This window comes from Aulostomus chinensis, chromosome 21 (assembly GCF_037954235.1).
Source record: "Aulostomus chinensis isolate RoL2024-O1b breed Wild chromosome 21, RoL_Achi_v1.0, whole genome shotgun sequence".
Taxonomy (NCBI): Eukaryota; Metazoa; Chordata; class Actinopteri; order Syngnathiformes; family Aulostomidae; genus Aulostomus; species Aulostomus chinensis.
Genome location: NC_141340.1, coordinates 16891207 through 16905000, shown reverse-complemented (window position 1 = coordinate 16905000; position 13794 = coordinate 16891207). Strand labels below are relative to the sequence as shown.

Genomic DNA, 13794 nt, shown 5'->3' with positions numbered 1-13794 from the left:
AGTGTATGGCACAGTTCACTGTCGCAGTGGTCACGGAAGTGCAGAGGTCTTCTCTTTGGTCTCGTGGCATCCATTGTTCAACTGATGAGTGCCAAAATAAGCACGTTTAGGTTCAGAACTACGTAACGCTGATCTCACTATACAAGCTCCTCTTGCGGGTTCTTCCGGTGTAAAGATGACCTCGCATCTGATTGGAGGAGGCCAATGAGCCTCCTAGCTCTCGTCCAATTACGTGTGAGGTGATTGTCGACTCAAAAGGAACAACTCGCAGGATGAAGATATAAACAGACATGTTTCTATCTTAGTAGTTTTCACATTCTTTTGTGCTTTTGCTTTGTTTGGTGTTCTACAATGACTGGGTAGCCTTTCACTTTCAAGTCCCCTTCAACTCCTCTTCATGGATGCGATCAATGTCCCTCAGCAAGTCCACAGACCGATGAGAAAAAAAACTGCTGAATGCCATCAGCGGGTTTTCTCGTCATTTTACCCAGGAGACAGAAGATGGGTTCACAGTCACAAAACTGCAATAAGAATATGTTTGGTGACTAGTTAAACTAGGAAATGTTGGGAGACAAGTTACGACCTCGCCTCATAATGAGGCAGGGACCTCTTATTTACTTGGAGCGCTGTCTGCAAGTCCACATTTACTTGGTACTGAGAATGACGACATTGTGTGTAAGTAGCTTTTACTGTTTTTTCATTCCTTGTTCAATTTTACTGTGGCTTTTATGTTTTATTCAAATTTAATTGTTTTCCAGCTCCCTGTGAGACCCACTACGAGACGTAGGAGCTTCTGGTTAAATCAGCCAGAAATGGCGGCACAAGCGGGAGCTGTGAGGAGTTCAGCTCAGAGTCGTGCCAGAAGAAAGAGGGTAAGACTTATTAGATTAGACTGGTTGTAGGTCAGTGTGACTATTATTCAGGTGCATTCATATGTGTTGTGTCTATACACAGTGCATTGTGTAGTTCTGATTATCTTTATTGATTCCAGCTGCTGGAAGCAAGACGGAGTGTGCTAGCAGACCATGAGGAGGAGCTCTGGAAGTGCGCGACCCATAGGTTTGATGTCGGATGAGGAAAACACAGTTGTTGGTAGTTTGTCGGGATGAATTGTGCGAACTCCATCCTCTCGGAGCAAAGCGCTATCTGACCTCTGTTCAAAGCTGCAGTCTGGAATGGAGACGAAACCCAAATACAACCCTACGCACTGCAGACAACTGAGTGCAGACACAGTGGAGACATTCCAGGCTGCAAGGAGACGGTTTAGAGTGCTGTAGAATTGTAGGCTCCTCGTGCAGGAGGTTGTGTGGGTTTCTTTGTAAATAGTTGTATTTGTAAATAGTTGTACATCCGTTATGTGTCTGTAAATGGTTGTGTGCGTTGGTCACAATAAACCTTTTTTTGCATAAACTTGTTCTTGTTTGTCATTCCTTTTCTCAATAAACTCCTTCGTGGTAATAATGGTGTAGTTCTCAGGATAACAATTCCATGAATATACAACATGAGAGCAAATCACAAGAATATGAATGAATAAATATGATTATTCATATTTTATTATTGCAGGAGGGGAGGGAGGAGTTTACATTCAGGGACAGATCTCTCAACCAATCACAAGTGTTTTTTTCTTGTTTAAAATTAGCAGTTTCATCCAACAGTGAGTGAAGAAATTCAAGTCAGTCCTTACATCATTCTCTGGCCAGCCACGGTTTCACCACTGTTCATATGCAAATCAGACCCCCCGTGGGCTCTCGTGAGTCATTTCCGACAGTTTCTGGCACAGCAAATGCGGCATTTGATTGTTGTAAATTGCCGTATACTGATGGAAATTTGAGGGATCTGCGGGCATTTACAGGGACGAAAATCCCACTTTTCATGCAGTGAAGCCCTCAACAATCAGGCACTTTTCTATCTGGCAGAGCTCATAGACCCCTACGATCCAGCTGTAACCCTACACTCCCAGGATGCAGGGTTAGGATAGCAGGTGTGGATAGCTCCTTATCTTATTTCACTTAACAACACAAGTTGGTTATTCCGGCAGTCCCAAAAAAAACTAGCAAACAGCTCACCCAAGACAGAAAACTCTGAAGTGGAAAAACAGCAAAACAACAAAGAATAAAAATCCCCTTTTCTCACTTGGAAAATAGGAGAACAAATGTGAGCAATCTGAACACATTAACCCATGCCTACAGGCCCAAGCAATATAAACCTGCTTAGCTACTCACCATATACAGATTCACCAACACATACATACACTCAAACTGAGGAAAGAAGGTAATCTCATCCTCCCATTATGATTTGATAGCTTAAATTACAGTGATTATTCAAGTGTGGTCCTGGGTTTTGTGGATGAGCCTGTTATTTCACCACTGGGCACCAGGGGAAGGGAACGGATGTGATTGCAGACAACAAAATGACCATTAAATCACAGGCTGTGGAACCACGATAGATTGTGAAAGTGGATACAACTACTTGTGTGACAACAGTTGACAAGACATAACGTTTTCCTGAAGGCATATTAAATGACAGAAAACTACTCAGAAACACACACACACACACACACACACGCGCGCGCACACACACACACACACACACACACACACACACACACACACAACAGCAAAATAGGGTGTTTATAAATGATTTAAATGGTCACCCCATTGAGTCAGAAGTAATACAAGGCAGTGCAATTATAAAACTAGTTAGTCATTGAATCATATCTGAAGTTCGAAAGTATACTGAACTGCAGAGACAGTTTAACATGAGCACAAACTGGAGGCCTCCCATACTTTCTGAATGAGTTTAATAAGATTATTAAGCTGCTGTCACCACTTAGTCTGACAGCTGTTGAGAAAGGGGGACATGGGTGCATGACACAACGACATAATCCATCAGAAATATCAATGTTTGGGGAGAAAATGAACCTAGTAGAGCACTTATGTATCTGTCAGTGGTGATTTGCCATGTCCCTGATAAAAGGAGTAATAAACTGCATTTCCATTACAGTTTTTCGCAAAATAAAAGCAGTATTTCTAAAATGTCAACAAAGTACAATTGCGATTTGCAGGTGTTTCCATTGAATGGTGTTGAGCGCATAAAATCTCATCCCACGAGACTCCACTTTGAGGAGGATGGAGGTACAAAACAATTTGCCTTTTGGAGCAGCTATTTCGGTTGTCACTGCTGCTGTTGCTGCTGTTCTCATCACAAGATGAAGGCAGCGAGTGATAGCTCATGTATGGGAGCGGACATGAATGAGTGATTGAACATGAGTCCCTACGTCACGTCCAGCGATGTGTCAATGCGAAATAAGTGTTTCCAAAGAACATTTGCAATATTCTTCTACGTCGACACGTCTGAAAAACCATCTCATGAGCGTGTTAAAACTTTTTAGCGATTTTTTTGAGAGGTTTTTTTGAAATTTAGGTGTTTCCGTTTCCTTTTTTTTTAATAGCGATATTTAGGTTTTGCGCAATTCTAGGGGTAATGGAGATGCAGGTATAGTGACCGCACAAACTCCCCTCTGAAAAGTTGTAGATTTGAATCTTTCACTACTCCTTTTGGGATGATGTAAAGTCACATAAGTTACCAGCAGAGGTTACAGGCCTCTTTTATTCTAACGTGTATGTTGTTAACAGCGGAGCTCTGACTGCTCACGCTAAGTGTCTCTGAGATGAGAGGAACTTGTTTTTAGCCAAGCCTATGAATACCTATGTCAACTGCAGGGTCAGGGTCAGTTACCTGGGACTCAATCTTAATTAAAGCTGTTCCCATTGCAGGAAAACAAAGCCGGTGTTTGTGGGTTTCTTGGCCAGTGGAAATGGGGCAATATTGTTAGAGTATGTCGCTAAAACTGGCTGCTTTCTTTTATCATTCACTTTGAGTCAGAAAATGTAATGGAAACCCTGAATCTGTTTCAGGGCTCGGCGTAAATTATTACTATTCAGACATTGAGAGCTACCTTTGGGAACGAAATGCCAATTTCCCGTGTTTATAATAATAATTTTGAACAAAAACAAAACAAATCAGCATGATTCACTTCAGCTGAGTGATTCTTGTTACAGAGTCTGCCTCTGCCTTATTTAGCTATAAAACAATGGCTCAGTGCTGAAGGATGAACAACAAGGAACATAACTTGGCAATTGTTTTTGCCAAAAAGTGAAAAACAATGCAGCTCTTCCATAATGGCCTGGTCTCTGCAACCATTATTGTTATACTCTGAGGAGGAGGAGCTTTAGCCATCCCTCCATCTGTTTGTAGCTACATAGACTGATTGAAAGGTGGAAGACCATCCCCCCAAGGCTCGCTACCTCCTTGCTTGACGCCACAAGGATACATATTCCAAAAAAATGGCACATGCTGTTAGCTGCTACACTTAAGAAAGACAATGTTTCACTGTAATGGTGGGGAAAAAAGGCAAATCATGCTCTGTTACTTTTTGTTTAGTCCTTCCAAGGAAATAAATGTATGATGCCAGCTCATCAGCACCACAAATCTTAAAGCAACTGGGAATAAGTATCAGAGAAAAAAGGTTTCACTCTGTAGACAAAAATAGCTTGATCTGGCAACAATGCCTAGGTTCCCATAGAAACAAACAGGTGAATGCAAGTGGTTTCCATAATATTTCTTTCAAGTAGCGGCAGTTGAATCATCAGATTTTGTTGAAACATTAATGGTGTATGACAAGAGCCAAATGATCTTGAAGCCTTACATCATACAGAGCAGGGGATCGGTGACACACTGAGGTCCCACATGACTCCACGCCATACATTGTTTGGCCTGTCAGAATCATCACACACACAGTGCAATAACCGATGAATGTCACGACTACAACTTTATATGGAAGCATCTAAGGCCCACAAAAGGACAACCGAGTTGTGGATATATCACTCCTTTCCTGCCTCTGCACATTGCAAAGGAAAAGGTGGGGAAAAGAGGGAGGGGAAAAAGAGAGAAGGGGGCTTAGCCTTATCTCTTCCATGCTTGCTTACCTCCGGAGGTATGAGCCTGTAAGGTTTCAAAGGGCTGAGTTTGGCCCTTGTAAATAAATGTGTTTCAGATAGAGCGGTGTAGTAAAGTCACTGGAACGTCTGTGGCAAAAAAGCTTCTCCAAAATCGAGGCATCACAGGTGTTTTTTGTCTTACAAACTTAAACACATGCATATATTGTACTGCCGTTAGTTCCAAGAAAGTTACGGTTAAGTCTAAGTGACAACCGGCATAGGGCAATCTTTGCTGCACCTAAAGAAACTGACCCCTGCAGTCTGATTTGTTTAACTGGTATGATCTTTCCTGCCACAGTTGAGAGAACTGGACTTTGGCGTGAGATATGGCTGTATGTTTTCAGCTGCCAAGCGCGATTTGGGCCATAAAAGGAGGGCAGATGGAGAAATATCTGATGCAGGACAATGACAGCGTGAGAATTTCTTTGTTTTTGTTCTGCTTGCCTTTCACTTGTTTGCTCATTTGCTGTAGCCAAGTACCTACACTTTGGGTGTGCACTTCTCCCTTCTCTCTACAGAAGATTCGGATAAGAGAGTAGATTTTTCACTCTGTGCTCCCGCAATATTACTCCTGTCAATCCTAACTTGTGGGATTCCCTACCAAATATCAAGCTTGCGTGTAGCTCAGTGGTGAGAAGTTAGCATGCTCAGGCCCACAACTACGTGAGCACAAGCTAGCAGGTGAATAAGGAAGATCATGCTTCCATATGGCGAACAGGCCAGGTGTCAGTGTGCCTGACAACAGGTTAAAAGCAAAAACCTGTAGGAAATGTATGTTTTAGTCCCATTTGCACAGCCTGTTTCAGGGGAATATTGGTACCACAACCGCAGTGTAGAGTAGTCCCAGCTGTGTTATTGGGGTTATGATTCCCAAATGCTTACATTATATCCAGGGTGGACTGGAACAAAAAAAAAAATCGGCCCTGATATTTTGGATTAGACCGGCGCACCACGTTCGATAACATCCACTTTTCCCATCTTTTCAGTCCCTTGAATGTGTATACGCCTGACAACTGTACAAGTCTTTCAAAGACATACCTTAAACCATGCAATGAGTAAATCCGTCACACAGATACAGGAAGATTTTCTTAAAGCAGAAGATGTAAACCCAATCAATGCCTTAAAAATCCTGCATTTCCAATACACCAGGAAAATGCCCGGTATGCCAGATTGCCAGTCCACCACTGATTATATCTGAAGTTCCACAATGGGCCATAATTCTATGGTTGTTTATCTTTATAAACAAGCAAAGCCAGTATCATGAAATATATACCTAACATTGTAAAGCAGGATCCATGTTGGGTTGAGATATCACTGGGTCAGAAATAAAAAAAAAGGTAGTGTAATTATTTATTTTAGTATAATGTAAGTGACGGTATACTCTTTGCAAAGGTGCAAACATGTTGACGCAAACCAGAAATGAGGAACAAGCTGACAGCCAACAGTTTTGACAAGGCTGCCATAACCCTTCTACACTGTTTTTCCTCCTGGGTAACATGATGAATTTTAGTTCACCTCAATCTCTTAGATCTCTGGGTGTGAGTCACTGAGGAGAACAGGGTCTGTCTTTTCAAGTCCAGATTTAAATGACATGTGTGCAAACAAAAAGACTTCTGGCTTTTCTCCAACACAAGATGTGATGCCATAATTTCTCCTGACATGCAGGGCTTTGAATTGGCATTTATCTAAACAGGCTGGGGGAAAGACTGCCACAGTGAAACTGACACATGTTAATACTCAGCATAACAAAGGCAGCAGAGCTTTGGAGGGTGTGGGGGCAGACGAGACAAAGGTCCCCCTCTGTGAGAGTTGACATGGAAAGGATTAAAAAAGAAAATTGCACTAATTAAGTCATTATAGGGGTTTGGTGTGTGACTTTTGACTTTAGAAACAAGGAGAAGGAGTCTGCGGCCCGTATTTGGGAGTGTGCATGTGTAGGCTTGTCAGAAAAGTACTGTGCTATACAGGTGGGAGTCATTGTGTTGGTTTAACTTGGTTTTTTTTTGGGGGGGGGTTTATTTTGGGATCAAATTTGCAATAAAACTAAGTCATATTTCACAACCAAATTCAGAACATTAAAATATCACACTTGGATTAACTGTGGTCCAGATGATAGAAATAATACACATTCACTGCAGTCAGTCGGAGAAAGAAAGAATGAAAGCAACCAGATATGGTTCAGACATGCTTGTCAATAATCAGTCTTTTAATTCCCTACCAGGATTGGTGCAGTCATTCAAACACCTGCCCTGTGTACCATTCATTCACAGGAGAAATAATTCTTTTAAACATTAGCCTCTCTACTTGGTATACATTTTCATGACAGAGGCGAGAGGGAAAATAATCATCTTTGACACAGTAGCAAATGACAGACGTGATATGGTAAATGAAAATGTATGTCTGTATGTTGGAAAACACAAACAACTCTATTTGCAGCCGAACGTGAGTTTAACCAGAGACCTTTTTTGAGGAGGCAAAACAACATTTTAAAAAGACAAATTGTATAATTTTACCTTCATAAGACGGCATCATTGTTATGATGATCGTCTGTCTGCTTGCCACCCGTGGTACAAACCACAGGGGAGTTAACGGGACAGTGGCCCTTCTTGAAAAGGACATGAGCTTCCCAGAAAGCCTTCTTTGAGACATCTATGTGGAGCCTGTAGTTTGGGTCAGGATCAGGATGCCGTCCTATTTCTATATATAGATCTAGAACCAATCAGTTATTGAGATTTATTACATTTTGAGAGAGCAATTCTATTTGTAACAGCTTGTCTGGATACTGTTTCAGGAAACTGAAGAAGTCAATTGCATGCCTTTTAAATCATGTGACATGACACTACTAAATCCATTCTGTGCAGTAATCTGTGATTGGGGTCACCATGTTAATACACACAGAGTAGAAATGGGGGGACATAAGTGACCAATATGACATTTTCAGTTTGGACCCGGCTGCCGGCCACAATTTTCACATGTGAGCATTTGGATGTAGCTCTACTAATATTGGTACAGTTCACAAATTTAGATCTTCCTCGTTCTGGAAGCTATCATCAAGGCTGCTCTGTATTCCAAAAGCATTTTGCTCAGTAAGCACGTCTTCCACCCTCTACCAGAACAGAGTGTGTGTCTGCCTAGCTGCTGAAGTGCGAAATATGGTGTTTATGTTTCTGCCCTTGAGTGCCACTCCTGCTGCACCCCTTTCCTCAAGGGAGTCACCGCAGCTGCATATGAACCTGCTGGCTCTGATGATCAGCAGTGCATCGCAGGGAGACACACAGTGACATGGCCCACCTAGATTCATTAGACCACTTAAGGACTAGAACTGGACAGCTCTCCACGCTGGTGTCACTGCTGGTTATCTCTCCACACACACACACACACACACACACACACACACACACAAACACACACACACACACAGAGTTCAAAATAATTGTCCCAATTTATAAAAAAAAAAAAAAAATAGAAACAAAACCCACCTGAACTAAACACTGAAGATATACAGTGAGACCCCTAGCAGTCAATAACAGACAGTTCCTGTCAAGGAGCACAACAAGCAAGGCAAGTACTGTGTGTGACTCGAGGTTAGCGATGCTAGACATTGACGAAAAACCTGAAGACAGTGGGCACAGAATGGCAGCAAGGATGACTTGCTGGAAAATAAGTTTGAATTTCTGCAGGCAAAGCTAACAGCTATAAAATGGGGCTACTCAGACGAAAAGGCGGAGAAACCAACGGGTTAGAGACAAAAAAATAGAAAAAAAATGAAAACAACATGGATTTTTAAATTATTCACCATCCATAAATAAAAAAGACAAAAACTAAGAAAAACAAGACATGTATAGCATCATACCTTTATTGAAATGCAGAGAATATCACTGTACCCCTCTGTGTATATGAAGACTATGAGCATCACAGTGTTCTGTTTGTGCGTGCATGTGTGTGTGTGTGCGTGTGTTTGTGTGTGTGCTGCTGTGACAGGACAGACCTTAGAGCCCCTACCCCGACACTGTGTCTGCTCTGATTAGATGGTGCTTCTTGCTACGGTGTGTCAGGAGCTCTGCCAGAGATAAAGACAGCTTAACAGATGTTTCCCTTATCTCAGGACCAACCTCAGGTCCATCAACCACTTAACACGAACACACACACACACACACAATGGCACTGCAACACATTCACACACAAAGGACTGGCTACCTCATTCTGGATAGAGTATTGCACAACTCTCAATTATGAACATATATTCATGCAGAAGACAGCAGCCCACATGCACACACATCAGCCAAACCATTCGCGATGCACAACCTCTAGCCCCGAGTGCTTCATTTGACACTAGAGAGGAAACATTTTTAGCCGACCAACCTTTCTTCTCCCTCCAGACGCATGCAGTCAGAGCTGAAGTGGAATGTTAAGGTGGCTTTGAAGAGGTATCTGCTTTATGTCAGCCCAACATGACACACTTATTGTTCTCACCATGCATGGCTGATTATATTTTCTCTCTCTCACACCACAGAAAAGAGTTTGAGAGATGGAGGTTAGGGTGTGGGTGGAGAGACAGAAATGGAGACAGAAAAAGGAGCAACAAAAGACAGAGAGAAAAAAAACAAAACAAAAGTGGAGAGGGCTCTAAATTCGGAGACAGAGCGATCCCAGTATAAAGACGAGAAGCACAGCATAGGGCCCCCAGGGTTTGGGGTCTATGTGTCGGCATAATGAGCGGTGCCAAACATATCCAGCCTCATTAATTTCAACTATCAAAGCCACCTTCTCCGTAGACCATACTGCTGTTTCTTCTCCTGTCTGCAAAAGCTCTCACTTGTCACCTTAGATCAAGAAAGACAGGAGAAGTCCTAGGGTAGTGGAACTGTGAGCTGGAAATTTTTTCTTATTGTTTTTTTTCTGTGTCTTGCTATTTGGCATGTATGCAGCATGCCAAAAAAAACCTCCCAAGTACCTGTTTGTAACACAGAGGGTACCCTGTACTACAAGTGGTTAAGCATAAATATTTATGAAGGGTAACTCCTTGGGATGATCCACTTCAGGAAGAAAAGAGAAAGAAAAAAAAAACAAGGGTCCGTCCATCCATTCATTTTCTACGGCTTATCCTGTTAAGGGTCATGTGGGGGGCAGGTTACACCTTGGACGGGTCACCAGTCCATCACAGGGCCAACACATAGAGACAGACAACCATTCACACTCACAGTCACACCTACGGTCAATTTAGAGTATCAATCAGCCTCGTCCCCTCTTGATGTCTTTGGACTGTGGGAGGAAGCTGGAGTACCAGAGAGAACCCACACAGGAACAGGGAGAACATGGAGACTCAAATAGAAAGATCCTGTGCTGGAGCCAGGAACCTTCTTGCTGGGAGGCAACAGTGCTGACCACTGAACAGCGGTCTCAAATAGAAAATTCCATTCAGCGTGGAAGCAATACCTCCATCTTCCATGCATTGAAAAGTCAACATGCCAATTGGTGTCTGAAATGAAAGCAAAATCATTCAGTGTCACCACAGCAATGTACAGTGGGAAGAAATAATGGAAAATCATACATGCTGAAGTTGTTTAACGTGGTTCCTCAGAACAGAACATACAACCACAAACATCCACAACCGTCAGGCTGATTGGCAAGGATGATCCAACAGGGGACTGAAGGCCGATGAAAAAGAAGCAGACGTAGAAAACTGCAAATAATCTATTGACAACTTCAAAGAATGGAACGGCTGCTGCTTCTTAACATGGGAGTGCACAACAGAAAACAAACTGCGGTGGACATCCTTGACTGCTCAAGCATCCATCATGACATCTCAATCACTCTCAGTCCCACCAGAGATTTTGCAGCATTTTTGCAACTCACACTGAAGTCAAACTGCTTCACAACACATGGTCCAGCCTCTAACCAGTGTTTGAACCTCGTTTCTAGGCAGATTTTTCTGTATTATTAGCAAAAAAAACAAAATAAAAAAACCCCACTCAAATTTAGAAGAAAACTCTTGATGTAGAATGAGGGAAGGTAATGTAGGTGCGCATCTTCAGTCATTTGTCAGACTTTGCTTTGTACTGTAACAGTAACATGTCAGTAGTGGTTGTTCCCATGTTAACAACCTATAAGAGACAACTTTCTTGAAGAAAATGGCTACTAAGGTTTTTCTTTCACCGGGGGAATTATTTTTTTTCCCTTATCTACACTGCACATAAACTCATGGCTCATTATGAGCTACAGTATTTCTCAGCGAAACAATAAGCCACAGCTTGTTCTCCACAGCAGTCAGTAGTGCTTCACAAACTAGTTTGCTCTGTCATGTTTCTCAGTTCTTATTTTTGGCTTGTGTTTGTGAACACACACTGGTACACACCCCAGGGGATCTGGAGCACAATCACTGAGCAACGTGCACTTTTTCATTCTTCCCACAAAGGCTGCACGAGGTGGTCATTGTGACATTATCTCCATTGCATGCTGAGGACAAGCCCGAGGATATCCGCAACCATAAAAACTCCAAAACTTGGCGTTTAATGATCCCCCCACCCCACCCCCGCCGCCTATGTTTCTGTCTATGCATCCAAACAAAACAAGCCTTGATTAAAAAGAAATGGCATCCACCTCCCCGATACTTCATGTCAAGGGCAGTAAGATGTTTTATAATGTCAGGCACACAGGCAGCTCTGTGGGTCTAAACTGAATAAATAAAAGGACAGTTTTCCAAAAGCAAAGTGAATAAGTAAGAAAGATGGCCTTTGTGAAGGAACCAATCAGGAGCAGGCAAGACCTTTCCAGTGACGCTGGGAAGTCCTTATGGCACAGCCAGCCATGTCCTGATCCCACCTTGCATGTTGTTGTGTAACTTATGTAAGCAACTGTACTGCTCTCAGCTCCCTTAATTACCCCCCAAGGAAATAAATACAGTTTTCTGAATCTGAATCTGAATGGAGAAGCAAATGAGGTATCACAGATAGGGAATGCGTAGAGCAGCAATTGAGCCTGTGTTGAGAACCACATGAAGACACAGATTCAGTCCTCATTCACTCATACCTGTGATTTTCGAGAATTTGTTTGATTCACCAATATTTTCCTATTTGGGGTTTTCTCTTATACCCCTTTCACACCGAAACACGTGTATCAGTGTGGGTTTTTGTACCTGCATTTGCTGGCATTAGGGAGCATTCAAGCTTCCAGCAGACGCGGGTCTGGGCTCCTGCTGTGAGGGCTGCGTTCCTGTGTTTTTCTCTCTCGTACGTCATCGCGCTGACAACATCATCATTACACACAGAAGTGCACCGGAACACTACGAGGTAAACAAACTACAGCATGGATGTCATTGAGTCGAATGTTAGCATTGTCGTTGCGTGCATTTGCAATTTTGTCTCTTTTGCAAAGCATACAAATTTGGTGCAGTTTGGAAAATGTCCAAGCTGGGGACATCAACAGGAAGACTCATCTTATGGCAGAGGGCCAAAACTGCATTGAGAGGTGAGCAGCTGTCGCAGCCCAGCCCAATTTTTTGTCTTTTTTTTCGGAGCTTCCACAATGACAGCCTGACAGGCAGCACAGTGACAAAATCAGAATGCGACAGGAAGGACCTACGTCAACGGGTCATAACACAAGAAACCCGAGACAACGCGGGTTGCCTTTATCACACTTGCAGGCGAGCCGAGCAGAGCCGAGGCGAGCCGCTAAACACCCGGGTCGCTTGGAGGGTCTTGGATGTGGTTCGAAATGCCGAGTAAACCCTTTCAGAGTGCCCAAACACCCATATTTGCATTTTTGGTGCAGGTTGAAAGGGGCTATGGATGCCGACAAACTCTTTAAGTAGTGCATGCAGTGTTGAACCAGTTAGACACTTCTAAACTGCTATTCTCTAAAGTGATACAACTTTGAAGACATTCTGAGTTTGAGACATCAGTTCAACCCTGGAAGATCATCATTGTGACAGTATCAAGGTTACGCTTTGAATCACTGGCTAATGACTCTTTTAACAACCTACAGACCAGGGCACAGCCTCACAGTCGTCCGTGTTGTGTGAGCACACAAAAGAGCTGATGTGCCTCGTTGAAAAGCTCTGTTATACAGACTAGAAGAGAGGCTACAAGATACATGACTTGTATTTAGCCTGATTGCATGAATAAAAAATCAAACAAAAAAAATGCAGTTCTTGTGGCCCACAGCAGCCTCACAACAACAACAAAAAAATGAATAAATGTAGACGATATCAAGAAATATTCCCTGAAACCTTATGACTGAAATATGGTTGAAGGTCATATGAATCATGAGTCTCATGCTGCAACAAGCATCAAGTTGGTATCCAGAGGTAGATGGCACTTCTAACAGTTCCAGTACCAGTTACGCCATATGTCTTGTTGTCAGTCTGGGCTACCCTGTGTCCTCTTGGCCCCTCATATTGCTGTCAAAGACCTTTTTGCTTCGGTGAGACATTTTTGGCATCCTGTTTCATCTCATCTCGTCTCGTCTATTCTTTTTTTTTTTTTAAACTCCTAACTGCGCACACAAGAGATATTGTGAGGGTACAGCTGACACACAATCACAGCGTGGGTCATTTCTCTCGTTCTTTGGCCTATCTTTCTCTGTGCCTCACCTTCACTATTTCAACTACTATATTATGTTTCTGTTGATCTATTTCTGAGAGAGGGCCAACAATTTCCAAGCATGAAAAGTTTGTCCTTGAAACTGAAACATCACATCTTGTTCACTCAGAAGGATTTGAAAGGCAAAAATTATAATTTTGGGTGCACTTTGTAAGTTAGCTGGTGAGGAAATGATCTTTTTTATCACTGGAAAA

At 42.6% G+C, this 13794-nt stretch overlaps 1 protein-coding gene across 7 annotated transcripts in view; it reads right to left on the bottom strand.

Moving 5' to 3' along the window:
- Positions 1-13794, bottom strand: part of LOC147241878 (partitioning defective 3 homolog) — a 390131-nt gene that overhangs the window by 40661 nt on the left and 335676 nt on the right. The window lies entirely within an intron of this gene.